At 43.3% G+C, this 19,313-nt stretch overlaps 1 pseudogene; it reads left to right on the top strand.

Moving 5' to 3' along the window:
• The first annotated feature begins 14,518 nt into the window (after positions 1–14,518).
• LOC118895740 lies at positions 14,519–16,174 on the top strand (annotated as a pseudogene).
• The last annotated feature ends 3,139 nt before the right edge of the window (positions 16,175–19,313 follow it).

Here is a 19,313-nt window from a genome sequence, read left to right as displayed (position 1 = left end):
TAAGTGGGAAAAATAAAACATAAAACATAATCACTAGACATTGCAGCACTGTTTACAATAGCCAAGACATAGAAGCAACCTAAGTGTCCATCGACAGATGAATGGATAAAGAACATGTGCTACATATATACAATGGAATATTACTCAGCCATTAAAAAGAATGAAATAATGCCATTTGCAGCAACATGGATGGACCTAGAGATTACCATACTAAGTGAAATAAGTCAGAGAAAGACAAATATCATATGATATTGCTTATGCAGAATCTAAGAAAAAAATGATACAAATGAACTTATTTACAAAACAGAAACAGACTCACAGACTTAGAGAACAAACTTATGGTTACCAGTGGGGAAAGGGTGGAGGTAGGGATAGACTGGGAGTTTGAGATCAACATGTACACACTGCTATATTTAAAATAGGTAACCAGGGGCTTCCCTGGTGGTGCTCTGGTTGAGAATCCACCTGCCAGTGCAGGGGACACGGGTTTGATCCCTGGTCCAGGAAGATCCCACATGCTGCGCAGCAACTAAGCCCGTGCGCCACAACTTCTGAGCCTGTGCTCTAGAGCCTGTGAGCCATAACTACTGAGCCCTCGTGCCACAACTACTGAATTCCGCGAGCCACAACTACTGAGCCCGTGTGCCGCAACTACTGAAGCCCGTGCGCCTAGAGCCCATGCTCCGCAACTAGAGAAGCTACCACAATGAGAAGCCTATGCACTGCAACGAAGAGTAGCCCCCGCTTGCCACACTAGAGAAAAGCCCATGCTCAGCAACAAAGAGCCAATGCAGCCAATAAATAAATTAATTAATTAATTAAAAAAATAAAACAAAATAAAAATAAAAACATGGGGCAACAATACCTCTTGGGCTGTGAGACAGGTTAAATGCAGCACGCATGTCAAGCCCTTGACACAGGGCAGCACAGGGAGTCACTCAGTGAGTGGTCGCTGGGGTTCAGAGGTCAGGGGTCACGGCGGGTTGTCTTCATGGCCGCTGCAGGAAGGTATGTTCTCTGCTAGAACAAGTCTGGGGAGCCTGTGGGTACAGAGCTGGCAATCAGTCTCACCCCCAGCATCATTCATTCACAAATTCACTCATTCGTCATCCTACATATATGTTTATGGGTGGTGCTTTTACTATTAAATTCCTGCTTCTCCAGAAAATCCCTGATTAATTAAGCATTTAACAACCCATTTAATTTTAGCCTTAACTTTTCTTTTCTTTTGATTTTTAACCTCAACTTTTCTAGGAAGCCATACTGTAGCACAGTGTTGTGTTAGTGCCACGTATGGGAAGATTTTGACTAAAGGTCATTTCAGATTCTAGGTCAGTGGGTGAAAGTCCATGTGCCCTTGGGAAGCCCACTCACTATAGGGTATCAACTACGTGCTGGGCACTGACCTGGGCATTTGGGCCCCTGCCTTCAAGGAACTTGTTTTCTAGAGGAAGAGACAGATAATTGACAACAAACCAATAAATCTACAGATGGTGATAAGCGCTCTGAAGAAAAACTAGATAGTGGAGAATGAGAGAAGTAGAAAGCAAAGAATGTGCTGCCAGGGTGGCCAGGGAAGGCTTCTCTGGGCAGGTGGCATTTGAGCAGTGACCTGAATACGGGAGGGAGGGAGCCATGAGGATGCCCAGCTCACAAGTATACAGGTACACAGTGGGTAAGTCAGGCCATGTGTAAAACAGCAATTTTTCAGCAAATGCTAGTGCCCTGGGACTCAGTGGTTTTAGTGGAATTGATAGCTTCTGAGGATGTGAGCATCTCCAGGCCCCCAGGATGTGAGCTTCGTAGGAAGGAGGAAGAATGGAAGAGTGAAATGGAGGAGCCATGTGGATATCAGGGGAAGCTCGTTCCTGGGCAGAGAGAACAGCAAGTGAAAAGCCATGAGATGGGAATGTGCTTGACATGGTCAAGGGGCAGCTAGGAAGTGGCGTGCCAGGACGTCTGGGAGGAAAACAAGAGTGGCAGGGGTGAGGTCAAAGGCTCAGATCTCATTATACCTTTTAGGTCATGGGTAGGACTTGGGATTCATTCTAAGTAGGATGGGAGCCACTGGAGGGTTTTAGGTGCAAAAGGCTCATTCTGACTGCTGTGTGGAGAGTAGGTGGGGTGTAGGGTGGGCTGGTGGATGAGAAAGGGAGCAGGGAGGCCAGTTAGGCAATGTTGCAGTGGTCCCCATGGGGCTCATGGTGGCGGGCACCAGGTGATAGCAGTGACTCAGGTGAGAGGAAGGAAGTCAGCTCAGGCAAACACCTCGAATGGTCATAGGGGAATGAATGGGGCGGGCAGGGTTGGGCAGGGCTGGTGTCACCTTGTTGGTGATGGGGGTGGGAGATGGGGTTGGCTGTCACAGATCACTGGGGTTGTATAAATGCAAACTCCAGTCTCAGATGCTTTGCTCCTGTTGTCTGAGCTACTTGCTCTTCTGTGACTTTGTGACCCTGCTTGGAGGTCACCCATTTCTTGAGCCTCTTCCTATGAGATAACTATTCGTTGGTAAAGCCCGCCATAACCAAGTGCCACGCACCGGGGGCTCAAACCACAGAAATGTGTTGTCTCAGAGTTCTGGAGGCTGGAAGTCCGGGATCAAGGTGTTAGCAGGGTTGGTTCCTTCTGAGGGCCGTGAGGGAAGGATTTGTCCCAGGCCTTTCGCCTTGGCTTGTCTTCTCCCTGTGCCTTCACATCATTTTCCCTCTATGTGTCTCTATGTTCAGATCACCTCTGCCTATAAGGACCCCAGTGATATTGGATTAGGGACACCCTAATGACTTCATTTTAATTTAGTTACCTCTTTAAAAACGCTGTCTCCAAATTTGGCTATATTTTGAGGTACCAGGGGGTTAGGACTTCAACGTATGAATTTTGGGTGGGACACAATTCAACCCATAACAATGACCCATAAGCCTTGGGATGGAGTTTGGTACTGGTTAGTTGGTTCACCCAAAGCTCCAAAAGGCTAAAAGGATGTTCCTTCCACCTGGGGCCCCTTCCCTGCAACCTTGCTCCTCCCGTAGCTTGGCCTTCCATTTCACCTCCTTCTCCCTGCTGAGCTTGGAAGCTCCCCGTCCCTCTCCACCAACCAGCTTGAGTGGCTGTGAACAGATCATCGTTTCTGTTGTCTTCTTTCCCTCCTCATCCATTAGCCGAGCAGCCCAGCTGCAGCTGTGGGTGGCACTTTTTCTGGCAGCGATAGCCCTGTAGGATCCTTGGGGCTTTGTCCTCAGGCAGTTTCACAAGATGTCAAGGCAGATTCCACGGCAAGGCTGGGCTCAGAGGAGCATGGGAAGCTTGATATGCTATGTGGTTTTTCAGTGTTTGACCATCTCAGGACCAATATTATTCTAATTTCCTTTTGTTGTTGATTTTGGTTTAGGATGATCTAAAATTCTATTGTGACAAGGCAAAGTGTGTAAAATAGTTCACACAATGTCTGATGAATAATAGACCCCTAATACATACTACTGTTATTATTACAATCTGCCTTCACCTTCTTTTTTTTTTTTTTTTTAATTTTATAGCTACTTTTATTTTTATTTATTTATTTATTTTTGGCTGTGCTGGGTCTTCGGTTCGTGCGAGGGCTTTCTCCAGTTGCGGCAAGCGGGGGCCACTCTTCATCGCGGTGCGGGGACCGCTCTTCATCGCGGTGCACGGGCCTCTCATTATCGCGGCCTCTCTTGTTGCGGAGCACAGGCTCCAGACGCGCAGGCTCAGTAGTTGTGGCTCATGGGCCTAGTTGCTCCGCGGCATGTGGGATCTTCCCAGACCAGGGCTCGAACCCGTGTCCCCTGCATTAGCAGGCAGATTCTCAACCACTGCGCCACCAGGGAAGCCCTTCTTTTCTTTTTTTTAATACAACTGTTCTATTTTTATTTTTTTATAAATTTATTTATTTATTTTATTTTTGGCTGCGTTGAGTCTTTGTTGCTGCACACGGGCTTTCTCTAGTTGTGGCGAGCGGGGGCTACTCTTCATTGCAGTGCACGGGCTTATTGCGGTGGCTTCTCTTGTTGCAGAGCACGGGCTCTAGACGCGCGGACTTTAGTAGTTGTGGCGCACGGGTTTAGTTGCTCCGTGGCATGTGGGATCTTCCCGGGCCAGGGCTCGAACCCGTGTCCCCTGCATTGGCAGGCAGATTCTTAACCACTGTGCCACCAGGGAAGCCCAGTAGCAGGTATTTTAAATCAACCTGAGCATTCTCAACACTGGTAAAGTTAAGAGGCATGATATAAGCCTCAATTACGGATTATGAGTCAGGCAGAACTTAAGATAGTTTAGACACAATCATGGGAAACCCTAGTTTATCATTTAACAAGCCATGTCTTGGTTTGGGTGCTGAAGATGAACAGACAAGGTATTCATTCCTGTGAATAGGAAGCACTTCTTCTTAAAGCCTTTGGGATCAAAAAAAGTATCCCTTCAAGAAAGGCACTTAGGACTTAAGGGACTTGGGGTCAGGCAGATCCGGCTTCCCATCCCAGGCCCAGCACTTGGCAGCTGTGGAATTTTGGGCAAGCTTTGAGTCTCTGTTTTCTCAACTGTAAAATGAGAATATAATAGCCCTCCTTGGGTTGTTATGGAATTACATGAGATCTGTGACTATTAGTATTATCAATAATGAAAAAAACATGCAAGGAGAAATTTTTGCCAAATGCCCAGTAGAAGTCTAGAAAGGATTACAAAGCAGGTGATTTGTGGCACTGAGAAAGGAAAGTGGCGATTACCTGAAGGCAGAGCTGCTCGATTTAGGAATAATAGCTAGCTTGCTTTGGCTGAACATGGAGGGCAAAAATTCCCTCACTTAACAAACATTTAACATTTATATTCCAAGAATAGCAGAATTTAGAATTGATACCCATTTAAAAATGTAATGAATATTGTTTCACTGTAATGAAAAAGAAACACAACCGTTACTGGGAGTCTATGCCCTGGATCTTACAGCTTCGTTCACCTAACACTTGCCCGAAGCTCACCCTTCCCCCACTTAGAGGGAATGTACATTAGCTCTGGGGCTGAGAAGTGCCCACTTTAACTTCCTTCACATGCAAGTGGTTTTCCATTGTGGGATCCCTTTCGGACAGATTTTGTGTATTTTCTCATAATAAGATTGTGGTGGATATCTCATTAATGGACTGATTAAGGAATCATTCTAGAAAAAACAAGGGGAATGAGAGAAAGAGCTGAAACTTCCATTTTCTTAGCCTGCTTATAGAGCTGGAGAGAACAGCTTTTAAGATATATATCTTCACTAGGAGGAAATATATTACTGAATTTTGGCTCAGAATGTCCTTGTGTTGGGGTAAAATAATAGCTTTTCCACTAAATGTCTTTTTGACCTCCCTCCCCTCTTTCCACCTTCATTCTTAGAATGTGTAAAGGGCATTAAGCCAGGGCTAAGTGAGAGATGGCATTGGAAAGGTTGGTTGGGACCAAGTTTCTCTCTAATTCTGTACATAGTGGAAAAGCATGGAATTTTTCTGAACAGGAGGCAGCATAACTCCAGTGGAAGGAACCTGGGTCTCATTAGCAGTGTGGCCTTCGGTCTGACACCAGACTTCTTCATAAAAGGGGAACAGTATACCTTTCACAGGCTGCTGGGGAACCCTGTGGGCTGAAGTATTTGGTAAACCGCAAGGCTGTTTTTGGTGTTCTAATCCACCAGAGTTCCCTGTGGGAATGATTAACCAGGCAATGGGGTGTAGGCTGAGTTGGAGCAGGGGCCCAGGGGAGCTGGGGCAAATGCTGGAGGTCATTGCCATGGTTATGGACAAGGACTGCTGAGGACGAGAGGGGTACAGGGTGGAACGTGGAGTGGATAGGAATGATGTCGCAGTAGAGGAGTGGTCCATGTGATGTCATATCACATGGAATGGAGAGAAGATAACACAACCCCTGCAAGTTTTGGGCTGGGCGATGGGAGATTATAAACTACACTGCATGGGGCAAAAGAGGAACAGTAGGCCTTGAAGTGAAGGTGATGTGTTCATTTGGGGCTGTGCTGAGATGAAGGTGCCTTGAGATGCCAGACAGGGAGATGGACACAGAAAATCTTGGGGAGTAAATAGTGGTGGGGGAGGAGATGGCGATGATGACTAACATCGAAGGAATGACTAGAATTGGTGAAAAAGAGAAGGGCAGACCCACACGTGGAGAGCCAGTGCCTTTGAGTGCAGTGTTTGAGCCATGCACTCTGCAGTCAGACAGCTTGACCTTGAAATTATTTACCCTGGGCTGTTGCTTCATCTCTCTGTGCCTCGGTTTTCTCCTCTGTAAAAATGGGGATGAAAAGAGAATCTACTTCATTAGACTGTTATGAAGAGTAAATGAAGCCATAAGCATGAAGCTCTTAGAATTGTGCCTGGCACACAGCAAACACTCAATAAATAGCCATTCTTAAAATTCACCCATCAAATTTTCGTTTATTTGGGGGCTCGTTATAGAAACTTTCCTCCACTTATTTATTTGGCTTGCTATTACTCCACATATAGTTTACAACCAAACACCAAACATGGGCTGATGTAGTATCGTGGAAGGCAAAGCAGCATTCAAATACATGAAGGCTCCTTCACGAAGGGCAGTCATTCATTGACTTAAGATCTCTGGTATTAATTACAGGTTTAGGTACATGAAAGTGTTGCCCAGATCTGAGTCCCTGCTTTGAAATGGAAGATCTGTGAAACTGAAGCCTGCTAATGGAAATGGAAATGTCTCAAACATTTGCATTTACCTGTGACTCACGGCTTTAATCAAGAGCCAGTATGTCCCTTGTGAAAACACGTACAAACCATTGGCTTTGACTGTGGTCAGACAAACTAGTCATGGTGAATGATTTTGGCGGCAGCTCTTCCTTTCTAAGGATGCCTCCGTCAGGAGCTCTGATCTTTCTCAAGTGTAAATGGATGCATGTGCGTATTAAAATACTGGCATTCATAGGACCCCAGCAAAGTGACTGAGCCTCTGGCGGCCTGCCATCTTTCCTTATTGCTTTAATAATTGAATATAACTGGAAGGTCTTTTCATATCTACTAAAAATTTATGAGAATTGGCTATAAGTTAATGAAGCAGATTTTTTTTTTTTTTTTTTTTAATAAACAGCTATTCCAGAGACAGGCATTCAAATGAATGAGCCATTTGCAAGAGCCACTTGGACCTCCTTAAGAATGCTCTGAACACGTCAGAATATCTTTCTGAGAATTGCCTTCCTAGTTCTAGGCACCTTCTTTCAGATATCCTCATGGTGAAGTCTTTTCCTTTAAAGGGGTTGTAAGTTTTTGAAAAGATGTGAAAGTGATTCAGATTTCACTGAGGTAGCACCATTTTTGTTCATAATGAAGGAGTCACTAAAATAACAAGGCTATGCCTGGGTTATAAATTGGTTTGGAAGGCAACCTTTAAGAGAGGGATTCTAAAGCACACTCACTGAAGTGACCACTAGTTTTTTCCAGAAACAACAGAGAGTCTTCTATGCAGGGAACCAAATTGTCCGGGCTTCCTGGGGATGTTTTCTGTTTTAGCACTGAATGTCTGCAGTCCTGGGCAAACCAGAATGGATCAGTTGTCCTATTATGAGGCAGGCATATTCCTGCAATTGACAAGACTTTGATCTTGTTCCTGTGACGCAATAATACAGGGGTTTCTCATTCTAGCTTCCTTCCCATGGGTACAGGCTCCTAGCATTGTTGCTGGAGGATGGCAGGGATTTCAGTGCTTCTTTGTTTTTATGTTGGTACCTTTGAACTTTTCACTGTTACTTAGGGCCATGTTTGGAATTCTCTTATGGTTTTGAAGCTCCTACCTCTTGGCAATGTTTTTGCTTAAACTGAGCCAGCCCATGCGGTTCCAGAAGTGGATTCAGGTTTCTAGACTGAGCTCTGTATTTATTAGCCATGAGTCCCTTAGCCTATCTGACCCTCAGTTTCCTTAACTGGCAAATAGAAAAATAAGTGCCTTTATTATTTCATAGGGTTAAGGTGAGAATGAAAAGAGATAATATATGTGAGCTGCAAAGTTAGTAATTTTTATTGAGATATAATTGACATATAACATTGTATTAGTTTCAGATGTACAGCATAATGATTTGGTATATGTATATATTGTGAAATGATCACCAAAGTAAGTCTAGTTAACGTCCATCACCATGCAGAGTTACAATTTTTTTTCTTGTGGTGAGAAATTTTAAGATCTATTCTCTTAGTAACTTTCAAATATATAATACAATATAATTAACTATACTCACTATGTGCTACACTACACCTGCAGGACTTATTTATTTTATTTTGACCACCTTTACCCATTTCGCCCATCCCCACTCCCCCCACCTCTGGCAACCACCGATCTGTTCTCTGTATCTATGAATCTGTTTCTGTTTTTTTTTTAAAGGAAGTCTTTTTTTTTTTTAAACTTTGGGTTTATTTATTTAATTAATTAATTTATTTATGGCTGTGTTGGGTCTTTGTTTCTGTGTGAGGGCTTTCTCTAGTTGCGGCGAGCGGGGGCCACTCTTCATCACGGTGCGCGGGCCTCTCACTGTCGTGGCCTCTCTTGTTGCGGAGCACAGGCTCCAGACGCGCAGGCTCAGTAATTGTGGCTCACGGGCCTAGTTGCTCCGCGGCACGTGGGATCTTCCCAGACCAGGGCTCGAACCCGTGTCCCCTGCATTGGCAGGCAGATTCTCAACCACTGCGCCACCAGGGAAGCCGCTCTGTTTCTGTTCTGTTTTGTTTTGTTTAAGATTCCGCATGTGAGCGAGATCATACAGTATTTGTCTTTATCTGACATTTCACTTAGTGTAATGTCACCAAGGTCCATCCATGATATCACAGCTGTCAGGATCTCCTTTTTTATGACTGAATATATATATATTGTGTATATATATATATATCTATATATATATATATATCACATTGTATGTACATATATATATACACACCACATTTTCCTTATCCATTTATACATAAATGCACACTTAAGTTGCTTTCATGTCTTAGCTATTTTTAAATAATGCTGCAGTGAACATAGGGGTGCGGATATCTTTTCAAATTAGTGTTTTCATTTCCTTTGGATATATGCAGTGGGATTGCTGGATCACATGATAGTTCTATTTTAAATTTTTTGAGGAACCTCCATACTGGTTTCCATAGTGGCTGCTCCAATTTACAGCCCTGCCAACAGTGCACAAGGTTTCCTTTTTTTCCACATTCTCACCAACATTTGTTATTAATTTTAACAATTACTGAATGCCTGTTATACGCAAGACCTTCTGGCGACTCATATCCTGGAGGGAAATAGACATACATGCAGATATGTAATTGACCACTAGATAATGTCTGCAGTTCTGTGATCCTTATCTGAACAAGGGTCTAGGACTTCAAAGGGATGACTGATTAATTCCGCTTGGGGCACTCCAGATGGCTACCCAGAGCAGGTGATGCTCGAATTGGATCCTGAAGGATGACAGAAGAAATGGCATGAGCAGGGACACGGAGGTGGAAAGTCTGGGACACATTTGGGGAACTGTTCATTCGGAGTGAGGCAGGATGGAGCCAGACCTTGAGGGACTTTAAGTGTCAAACTGAAAAATGAACTTTATCAGGGGTTTGACCTAATCAGATCTTCTGGCTTAGTGTGGAGGATGGAACAGACTTTAAGAAGAAGTAGTGGGGGTGGTGGTGGGATGAATTGGGTGATTGGGATTGACATGTATACACTGATGTGTATAAAATGGATGACTAATAAGAACCTGATGTATAAAAAAAATAAATAAAATAAAATAAAAAATTTTTAAAAATTAAAAAAAAAAAGGAAGAAGTAGTTATTGACCTTTATTGTGTTCACCCAGGGAAGACTATGGTAGAATAAATGAAGACAGTGGCAAGTGGAAGGGAGAGGAGACGAGAGATTAAAGTGTCCTCATCATCAATAATGTCCCCTTATTGGAGACGCCTGTCTTGACCACTCTGTATAAAATATTCCTATCCCTCACCTCATTTGTCTTCCTTAACTTGCTATAGTTTTCTCCTTAGCACCAGTACCATCTGCATAATATACATTTACTTTTTATGTGTTTATTATCTATTTCCCCCACTAGAATGGAAGTTCCATGAGGGCATGTCTTTTGTTTTAATCTTTACCACATCCTTGGTGCTGGAACAGTGCCTGGTATATAGTAGGTGGTGCTCAATACATATTTACTGATTAAATAAGTAAAATAAGTTTGGGGTCCTTCCCCCAGACTATGTAAATCAACTGAGCCATATGGTCAGTTAAGCCCCTGTTTTCCCTTGTGGATTAAACTTACATTCTAAAAAGAATTTGAAGTGGTTCCTGAAATATATATACTACAGAACAATTTTAAAAGTACAGAAATAAGCCAGATCTTAAGGGGAAAAAATAATTGAATAGGATGATAAAGCACAGAGAATCAGTATGCAGATGTGGGTGCCACAAGGGCTGCACTAAAATTTTCAAGGTGAGAAGCAAATTCATGTCTGAGTTTCCTGACAACCAAGGCAAAGAGGGGAACATGGCCAGCTATGAGACCTACAGTGTTCATTAGACAAAGACAGGCCATTGTTATCAGAAGCAGCCCTGGATTTTTTTTTTATGGATAAAGATGACACTGAAATCATCTGCTTTAGCCTTCATGCTGTTTGGTAGGGTGACTACTTGGTAACCCCTTAGCTGTTTTGGAGGGAGCTTAGTCCTGTGTTCAGCCTCACTCATACACTCCAAGAGGTGACCAGAAATTTATCCTAGCCAGAAGCAGCAGTGATAGGTTAAGTGACACTCAAGGGGCATGACTGGGTGGGATAGGTATGTAAATAGACTGTTCCTGCCCTTCTGTCCCCTCTAGGACCCAGTATCAATTTCCAATCTTACCTCCACTAATACAGAGGAAAGTTACAAAGAAATCTGGCAAAGGTCAATGACCTCTGGATATTCTGTTTGTCTCTCTTTTGATTTCTTCAGTTCCTTTGGAGTACCACTTAAGTGAGAAGTTTGGTTTGGCTGATAATATCTTTCTAAGAGAGACCAGGTGAGATGGGGCAAGGAAGCTGATTTGCCAAATGATTAAAAGGTGATTTTCACTCTAGTAAAGGATTTTCTTTTTTAAAAGATGTTTAAAAGGATTTTTTAAAAAGTAATACATCCACATGGTAAAACAAAATTCCAACAGGGCGAAAAGGGTCAACCAATAATGCCATATTTTTGTATATTCTTGCAGAGATATTCACATTTGTACAAATACATAAATGCTTTTTGCTATATAAATGAGAATTTATGATACAAACTCTTCCCTTCCTTTTTTTTTCTTTGACTTATTATTTCTTGGAGAACATTCCCTCTGAGTTCCTATTAAGCTACTTTATTCTTTAAAAATGTGGAATGGTGTTCTGTTATATGAGTACCATCATTTACCTATCCAATATCCCAACTCATGGATATTAGTCTGTTTCCAGTGTTTTGCTATTACAAACAACACTTCAGTGACATCAGTGAAATTTGAATCTACATCAGTCAGGGTTCTGGAAGGAAACAGCACTGAAATGCAGAAGGCTCAAACTAAGAGACTTATGAAAGGGACTACTTTACAGAGGTGCGGGCAGGATGGATGTTGAGGCACCAATGAGCTGACAACAGCAGGAAGTGGTTACCAAACCTGGGCCTCAAGGGGAAAATGGTACCATTGGAGCCTCGGGGAAGCAGGCACGTGGGGAAAGGGCCACCTAGTAAGAGCTGTGCATTTCCAGAAGCATGGCATCAGAGACAGAAGGAACAGGGAAGAAATACCTCCGCCGCACTCGCTTCCTGCCCTGCAATCTCTTGCAAGTGCCTCCCATGAGCCAAACCCAGTCACAGAGACCAGTAGGCAAGGGGCCCAGGCGACCAGAGTGACCCGCCCTCCTGGGACAAAGATGGGTACAGAAGAGCAGTAAATGGATCTGGGGTGGGAGTGGAGCATATACACAGTATATCTGTGGGATTCCTAGAAGTGGAAATTCTAGCTTAAAGGCATGTGCATTTTTATTACTGTTTGCAAGTCAATATTCATTTTCTTTTTTTTAAAATAGATTTATTATTTATTTATTTATGGCTGCGTTGGGTCTTTGTTGCTGCGCACGGGCTTTCTCTAGTTGTGACGAGCAGGGGCTACTCTTCTTTGTGGTGTGCGGGCTTCTCATTTCGGCAGCTTCTCTTGTTGCAGAGCACGGGCTCTAGGCACACAGGCTTCAGTAGTTGTGGCATATGGGCTCAGCAGTTGTGGCTCGCGGGCTCTAGAGCGCAGGCTCAGTAGTTGTGGCTCACGGGCTTAGTTGCTCTGCGGCATGTGAGACCTTCCCGGACCAGGGCTCGAACCCGTGTCCCCTGCATTGGCAGGCGGATTCTTAACCACTGTGCCACCAGTAAAGTCCCTCCAGTAGCTTTTGAACTCATGGTGGTACCCTAAGACTTTAACGAGCCTGACAACTATCCCTCCTGCCCCAGAAGCTCCCATGGAAATAGCTTAATTTTTTATCTGAATTCATCAACATTTTCTCCAAAGGGTTTTTTTTTTTTGATTGAATACATTCTTCAGTTAAAAACGAAACAAAAACTTGAGCATGCAACCTCCATATATGTTTGTTTAAAATTTGTAAATTGTATTTATATATGAGACAGAATCGTGTAGTAGTTATAAATGTAAACTCTGTAGCCACACTGTGGGGTTTGAATCCCAGCTCTGCCACTTCTCAGCTGTGTGACATTGGAGGGATCGCTTGACCTGTCTGTGCTTATAAAGTACAAATAATAATATCTATATATATAAGCTCTTAGAATGTTGCCTGGCATGGAAGAAGAACTCAGTTGCATTATCTAGTATTATGACAACTGTGCAATAGAAATCTTAAGATCAAGATAAAAATAAATAGGAATAGAAGGTCCAATATGTCCCTTAACAGTCATGTGAACCATGGGGTACATTCACCCCCAGTTTGGAGACTGCTGGCTTCAGCAATGGTAAGAACCTACCATGTCCCTAAGTATTCTGAACCTTGAGGTACCTTGTAAAGCTTGGAGGACTGTGGGTGGATTTCCCCACACCTGGATTACGGGCACTCCCATTTCTATGCAAACCTCCTGGTTTTGCTCTTGTAAACAGTAATCAGGTCAGGCTGACTGGGGCCAGGGAGTCCTTGGCCTCTTGGCTAGACCTGCCCAATCACTATTCTGGATGGAGCAGTTGTGGCATGCGGGCTCAGTAGTTGTGGCTTGCAGGCTCTAGAGCGCAGGCTCAGGAGTTGTGGCTCACGGGCTCAGCTGCTCTGCGGCATGTGGGATCTTCCTGGACCAAGGTTCGAACCCATGTCCCCTGCATTGCCAGGAGGATTCTTAACAACTGCACCACCAAGGAAGTCCCTACTATAATGTTAATGTCAGTTATATCTCAATTAAAAAGAAAGAAATTTATCCCCTGTCACCAATAATCCTCCATCTTATCACTCAGTTTTTATGTTATTCACAGTACTTATGAGTATCTAAATTTGTCTTGTCTATTTACTTGTTTATTTACTTGTTTACTTGCTTGTTATCCATCTCCTATTAGGGTGCAGTCTCCATCAAGGTAGGGACTGTGTTCACCACTTGTGTCCCTGGTACCCAGAACAGTGCTTGATACACAAGAGAAGAGCCATAAACTCTGGCTGGATCAGGAAAACAAAACAAAACAAAAAGTCCCAGAAATCTGTTCCCTGCAATTTTCTCCTGTTGGATTTAATTCCTCTTTTTGGGAGGTCACGGATTAAATTTAATCCCTAACCTGCAGATTAGCCCGCTGAATAATTTAAGATAATCATATCCTTTTCCACCCCCTCCATACCTCACAACTCGAGGCTTCTCAACACACTGTCTACTAAGAAAGTCCCTTTATGAATAAGCAAGATCCCCAAAATCACTATAGACATGGCTATATTCCAGCAAAGCTGGAGAGATGGATTCCAGGGTAGGTAATTCAGGAAGAGCCATTTGCTTCTAGTTAATTAAATCACTTATTTACATTAATCACCAGCACTATGGGAGCTACTTACTAAAATATTTACTGAGTCAAGGCATAACATTTATGGAGCCCTTTTTATGTGCAAGGCACTGTGCTAAGTGATTCGCTGGCCCTTAATTCTTTACAATAAACCCTGAGAGAAAATGCTAGTGTCATTCGCATTTTATAGATGAGGAAACTGAGGATCAGAGAGGTTAAGAGAGTGCTCAAGTTCATGCAGCCAGCAAGGGGCACATTTGGGCTCAGCTCTGGCTGACTCGAAAGTCCACATGGGTGGAAGATGGCACCTGCTGTGATAGGTCATTGAAATTATGAAACTATCATTCAAATGGAAGCATTATTATAGTTCTTCAGAACCATTATGATCTCAAAGGAAAGGAGAATGATACAGATAAACTGGCTGAGGTGTTTTGAGGTGCATCAAAGTGTTCCAGCCTGCGGCTTACCTTAACATGTTCTTGAAGTACCATGGCATGGATTAAAAGAAAATTTGGTGAGCGGCTTCCACCTAAATGATTTACTAGGGAAGCTATGTGAAATTATTTAAAAGAGCAAGGGGATCAAACAGTACTTATTCTTCATGCAAAAGTTGCACAGAAGTCATATGGAAATGAAAAAAAGTTTTTTTGCCCTCCCCCTTGTGTGTATCTTATGGGCAGTGGATGGAAGGAAAAAAAGAACAAATGGAACGCGGTGGTTGTTCTGAACAAGAGTCTCAACCCTGTGCAATTATTAGAATAGGAAATAGTGACCAAGAAATGCAGCAGCTAAACTGGGAAGGAAAGAACTATTGCACGGTCAAAACATTGTATATGTCTGATTCAGACAAGAGAAAGCACTTCATGCTGTCTGTAAAGATGTTCTATGGCAATAATGATGACATTGGTGTGTTCCTCAGCAAGCAGATAAAAGTCATCTCCAAACCTTCCAAAAAGAAGCAGTCATTGAAAAATGCTGACTTATGCATTGCCTCAGGAACAAAGGTGGCTCTGTTTAATCGACTTCGATCCCAGACAGTTAGTACCAGATGCTTGCATGTAGAGGGAAGTAATTTCCATGCCAGTTCTCAGCAGTGGGGAGCATTTCACATTCATCTCTTGGATGATGATGAATCAGAGGGAGAAGAATTCACAGTCTGCGATGGATACATCCATTATGGACAAACAGTCACACTTGTGTGTTCAGTTACTGGCATGGCACTCCCAAGATTGCTAATTAGGAAAGTTGATAAGCAAACTGCATTACTGGATGCAGATGATCCTGTGTCACAGCTCCATAAATGTGCATTTTACCTTAAGGATACAGAAAGAAAGTACTTGTGCCTTTCTCAAGAAAGAATAATTTGGTTTCAGGCCACTCCATGCCCAAAAGAACCAAATAAAGAGATGATAAATGATGGCGCTTCCTGGACAATCCTTAGTACGGATAAGGCAGAGTATACATTTTACGAGGGGATGGGCCCTGTCCTTGCCCCAGTCACACCGGTGCCTGTTGTAGAAAGTCTTCAGTTGAATGGCAGTGGGGATGTAGCAATCTTGAACTTACAGGACAGCATTTCACTCCAAATTTACGAGTGTGGTTTGGGGATGTGGAAGCTGAAACTATGTACAGATGGGGAGAGAGTATGCTCTGTGTTGTCCCACACATTTCTGCATTCCGAGAAGGTTGGAGATGGGTCCGGCAGCCAGTGCAGGTTCCAGTAACTTTGGTCCGTAATGATGGAATCATTTATTCCACCAGCCTTACCTTTACCTACACCCCAGAACCGGGGCCACGGCCACATTGCAGTGCGGTGGGAGCAATCCTTCGAGCCAACTCCAGCCAAGTGCCCCCTAATGAGTCAAACACAAACAGCGAGGGGAGTTACACAAATGTCAGCACAAACTCAACAAATGTCACGTCATCTACAGCAACAGTTGTGTCCTAACTACCGTCTTTTTGCTAGGACTTACACTGACTTGAGTGCGGCAAAATGTTGACAAAAAAAGAAAGAAAAAAATGAACAATCTTTTGTGGTTTCTTGGGAAAACTTTTCATACCCGGTGATACTATTCAAAAACCCCATTACCTGCTAGTGCTGATTTGAAGTGCAGAAGCCACAGTAAAACAAACAAAAAAACATCAAAATGTACAAACTTTTGGGAAAAAAAAAAGTCCAAATGCCCGTGATCATGGTCTTGCCTCCTGAGCTGGTGGTTTACATAATGGAGGGAAAAAGAAAAAAAAAAAAAAGTAGAGCTTGTTCTCTTATTTATTGGCTTACCTCTCTTTGCCTTTGGAATTTTTCCTATTCAGGCAAGAGCTAGGTGCTCTGGACACACAGAGGACACCCAAAGTTGACCGAAGCCTCATCAGACTCATTTGAACTTCCTTCAGGGAAAACGTTACATCTTCTCTGTTTATATCCTGCTCCAGGCTTCCCTTAAAAGGTTGAGTTTCACAACTCTTGAACTACTTGTAGGCTTGGAGTGAGACCGGTGTAGAATCCCTTCCTGTCCTCTCCTTGTTCTTCTCAACAGACTGGGGTCAACTCCCACTCATTTCCCTGCCGAGTGGCTCCTGGGTGGGCCTTGTTGAGAAAGAGACACCCTGGCTTTGGAGCAGCAGTTTCTGTCACCAGGGCCAGCGTGCTTCCCCGTGGAGGCTGCAGGGCTGGGTGTCCTGGTGTGGCTTCTCAGACAGATACTTCTTCTCCACTCCAGGCCAGCCCGCCCCAAGAAAATCTTTCCTGAATTGAGTCGAAAGGCACATAAGTTTGTCGCCTACGAAAATCATGCCAACCCAACACATGTACACCTAGCTACCTGCCTCTAGGTGTCGGAGAGGGTTCATCTTTTAGCTGAAGTTGTAAGGGGCAGGTTCTTTTTAACTGAATGTAAGATGAGGAAGTGCTTTGTAGCTTGGAACTTAAGGTTGTGCACAGGGAAATCAGTAGTAAGTATTGCTCGCCAATCAGGATGAGGATGTTAGACGGAGGACTTTTGCTTTCAGGGTTCAGTCCTTGTTGGAAAATGCATGTCAGCTCCACTCAGCATACTCTTCCTGGACCAGACAACGAACCACACCAGGAACCCTGTTTGGTGCTAGCTCACAGCAGCAACCAACTCCCCTGAGCTTCTCGTTGCCTGTCTATAAAGCTGGCTACTGGGTGGGAGGTATTTCCCACTACCATGGTGGTGGTGAGGGGGTAACCAATGGAGGAATTTGGGATAAAAGATAAAGGATTTTATCCTGACAAGGATAAAATGTGGTTATTGTTGGCTAAAGCAAATTCATGTCTTTGGTCCAAACTGATGGACGCTTTCAAGATGATCACTTCCTTTAGGTTTTTATACTTAGGAGTGACACTTAGAAGTCTGGGCTGATTAGCATATCTTTGGCATCCCTTGTTGCTTGCCTGAAAAAACATCCCAGGAGCAAAGATATAAGGCCAAGTCTACTTTGCACACAAAGAAACAAAGCACAAAAATCAAAACCAACAGGAACCTGTTCCTGAGCCAGACGCACACTGAATATTACTGTTATTTTTTGTGGTAAAAAATAGAGCCAAACTGTTTCCTTCCATCACACCGACACAAAGAAGCTTAAAGAAGCTCAGGTAGATATTCTAAAATGATTCTAAAATGATACGCTAAAAACCTAGGATTCCAAAATAGTCTCTGAACTGGAGCTAAACCAAAGTGATATTTCATTCTGAATTGACTGATACTAGGCAGTTGGCCATTCTATTTACAAGAGTAGGTTTCATTTGTTTGTTTTCAATTTGAGGAAAAATTTCCACACAGGGAAATGTACAAATCTGAAGTATACAATTTGGTGGGTTTTGGCAAATGTATTATAAAAATATGTGTACCTTATATGCCAATCAAAGTAGCTTCAAACTTACAGAAAGTTTCCTCATGTCCTTCTGGTCAGTCCCCATCCTAGAGATTACTAACCACTGTTCTCTCTTCTAACACCGTAGATTAATTTTGTCTGTTCTTGGCCTTTCTTATGAGCAGAATCATATAGTACATGCTCAGCATAATGTATTTGAGATCCAATCATGTTGTTGTGCATTATCAGCAGTTATTCTTTTTCATTGCTGAATAGTATTCTCTTATGTGAATGTACTACAGTTTGCTTATCCATTCTCCTCACAGACTTTACTTCTACAAGTCATGTAGAGGCCGTAATAAATAAGTAACCCATTTATTCACTGGGCAAGTGTTTTCCAGATCTTTCTCTATGCCAGGCACTGTTGGAAATGCTGGGAGGCTTTAATGAACAAAATGAAGCTCCTGCCCTCATAGGACTTTTATTCTAGTGGGGAGACAAATAATATATAAGCAAAGAAATGAATAAGATAGTAGTGAGAAATGCTATGAACGTAGTAAATCTGAGTGATGGCATGAAAGTGGCGTGTAAGGATACTGGGTCTTCTTTAGATTGTGTGGCTGGGAAAGGCCCCTCTGAGGTGACTTGGCTGACATTGGGGTGATACAAAGGTCACCAGGTGAAGACTCAGAAAATCTTTGGGCCAAGGGAACAACAGGTGGAAAGGTCATAAGGTGGGACTGAAAGGGACACATCGGTGTTGAAGAAACAAGAATGAGCCAGTGTGACTGGAGTGAAGTGAGCAAGGGTGGAGGTGGTGAGAGATGGCCAGAGAGGAGGAGGAGGTTAGAAGCAGGAGTTGTGGAAAAGGAGTTTGGGTTTTATTCTAGGAGTGATGGAAGGCCATTGGAAGGTTGAAACAGGAAGTCACACTGTCTCATTTACATTAAAAAAAAAGCCATTCTGTCCAGGGGGGAGGGGGGTAGAATCAGTGAGATCAGTTAGGAGGCTTTTGGAGGGAGTGTGTGAGATGATGGTGGTTAGGGTGGTATCATCAGAGATGGATAGAGGGGCACTGATGAATCAGGTGGGGAGAGGGGATAGGGCTGTGACAGAAAGAGAGGAACCAAAGATGGAACCTAGGAACCTAGGTCTTTGGTCTGGGCAGCACCATCTTCTGAGATAGGTAAGATGCAGGTGGTGGTGATGGGGCTGTTGAGAGAGAAAGGATCCAGAGCTGTGTTTTGGCTGTGGCAGTTTAGGATGCCTGTTAGACCTCTTCAACTGGAGATGTCCGGTGGACAGTTGGATATACATAATCTGGTGCTTAGTTGAGAGACAAAGGCTGGAGACAAAAATATGAAAGCCCTCAAAATATGATATATATATATATATATATATATATATTTTTTTTTTTTTTACCAGCATTGGCATCCCAAGAGGGGCA

The sequence above is a fragment of the Balaenoptera musculus genome, chromosome 5 (assembly GCF_009873245.2).
Source record: "Balaenoptera musculus isolate JJ_BM4_2016_0621 chromosome 5, mBalMus1.pri.v3, whole genome shotgun sequence".
Classification (NCBI taxonomy): domain Eukaryota; kingdom Metazoa; phylum Chordata; class Mammalia; order Artiodactyla; family Balaenopteridae; genus Balaenoptera; species Balaenoptera musculus.
The sequence above is the reverse complement of the archived record's forward strand: the minus strand, read 5'-3'. Positions and strand labels throughout refer to the sequence as shown.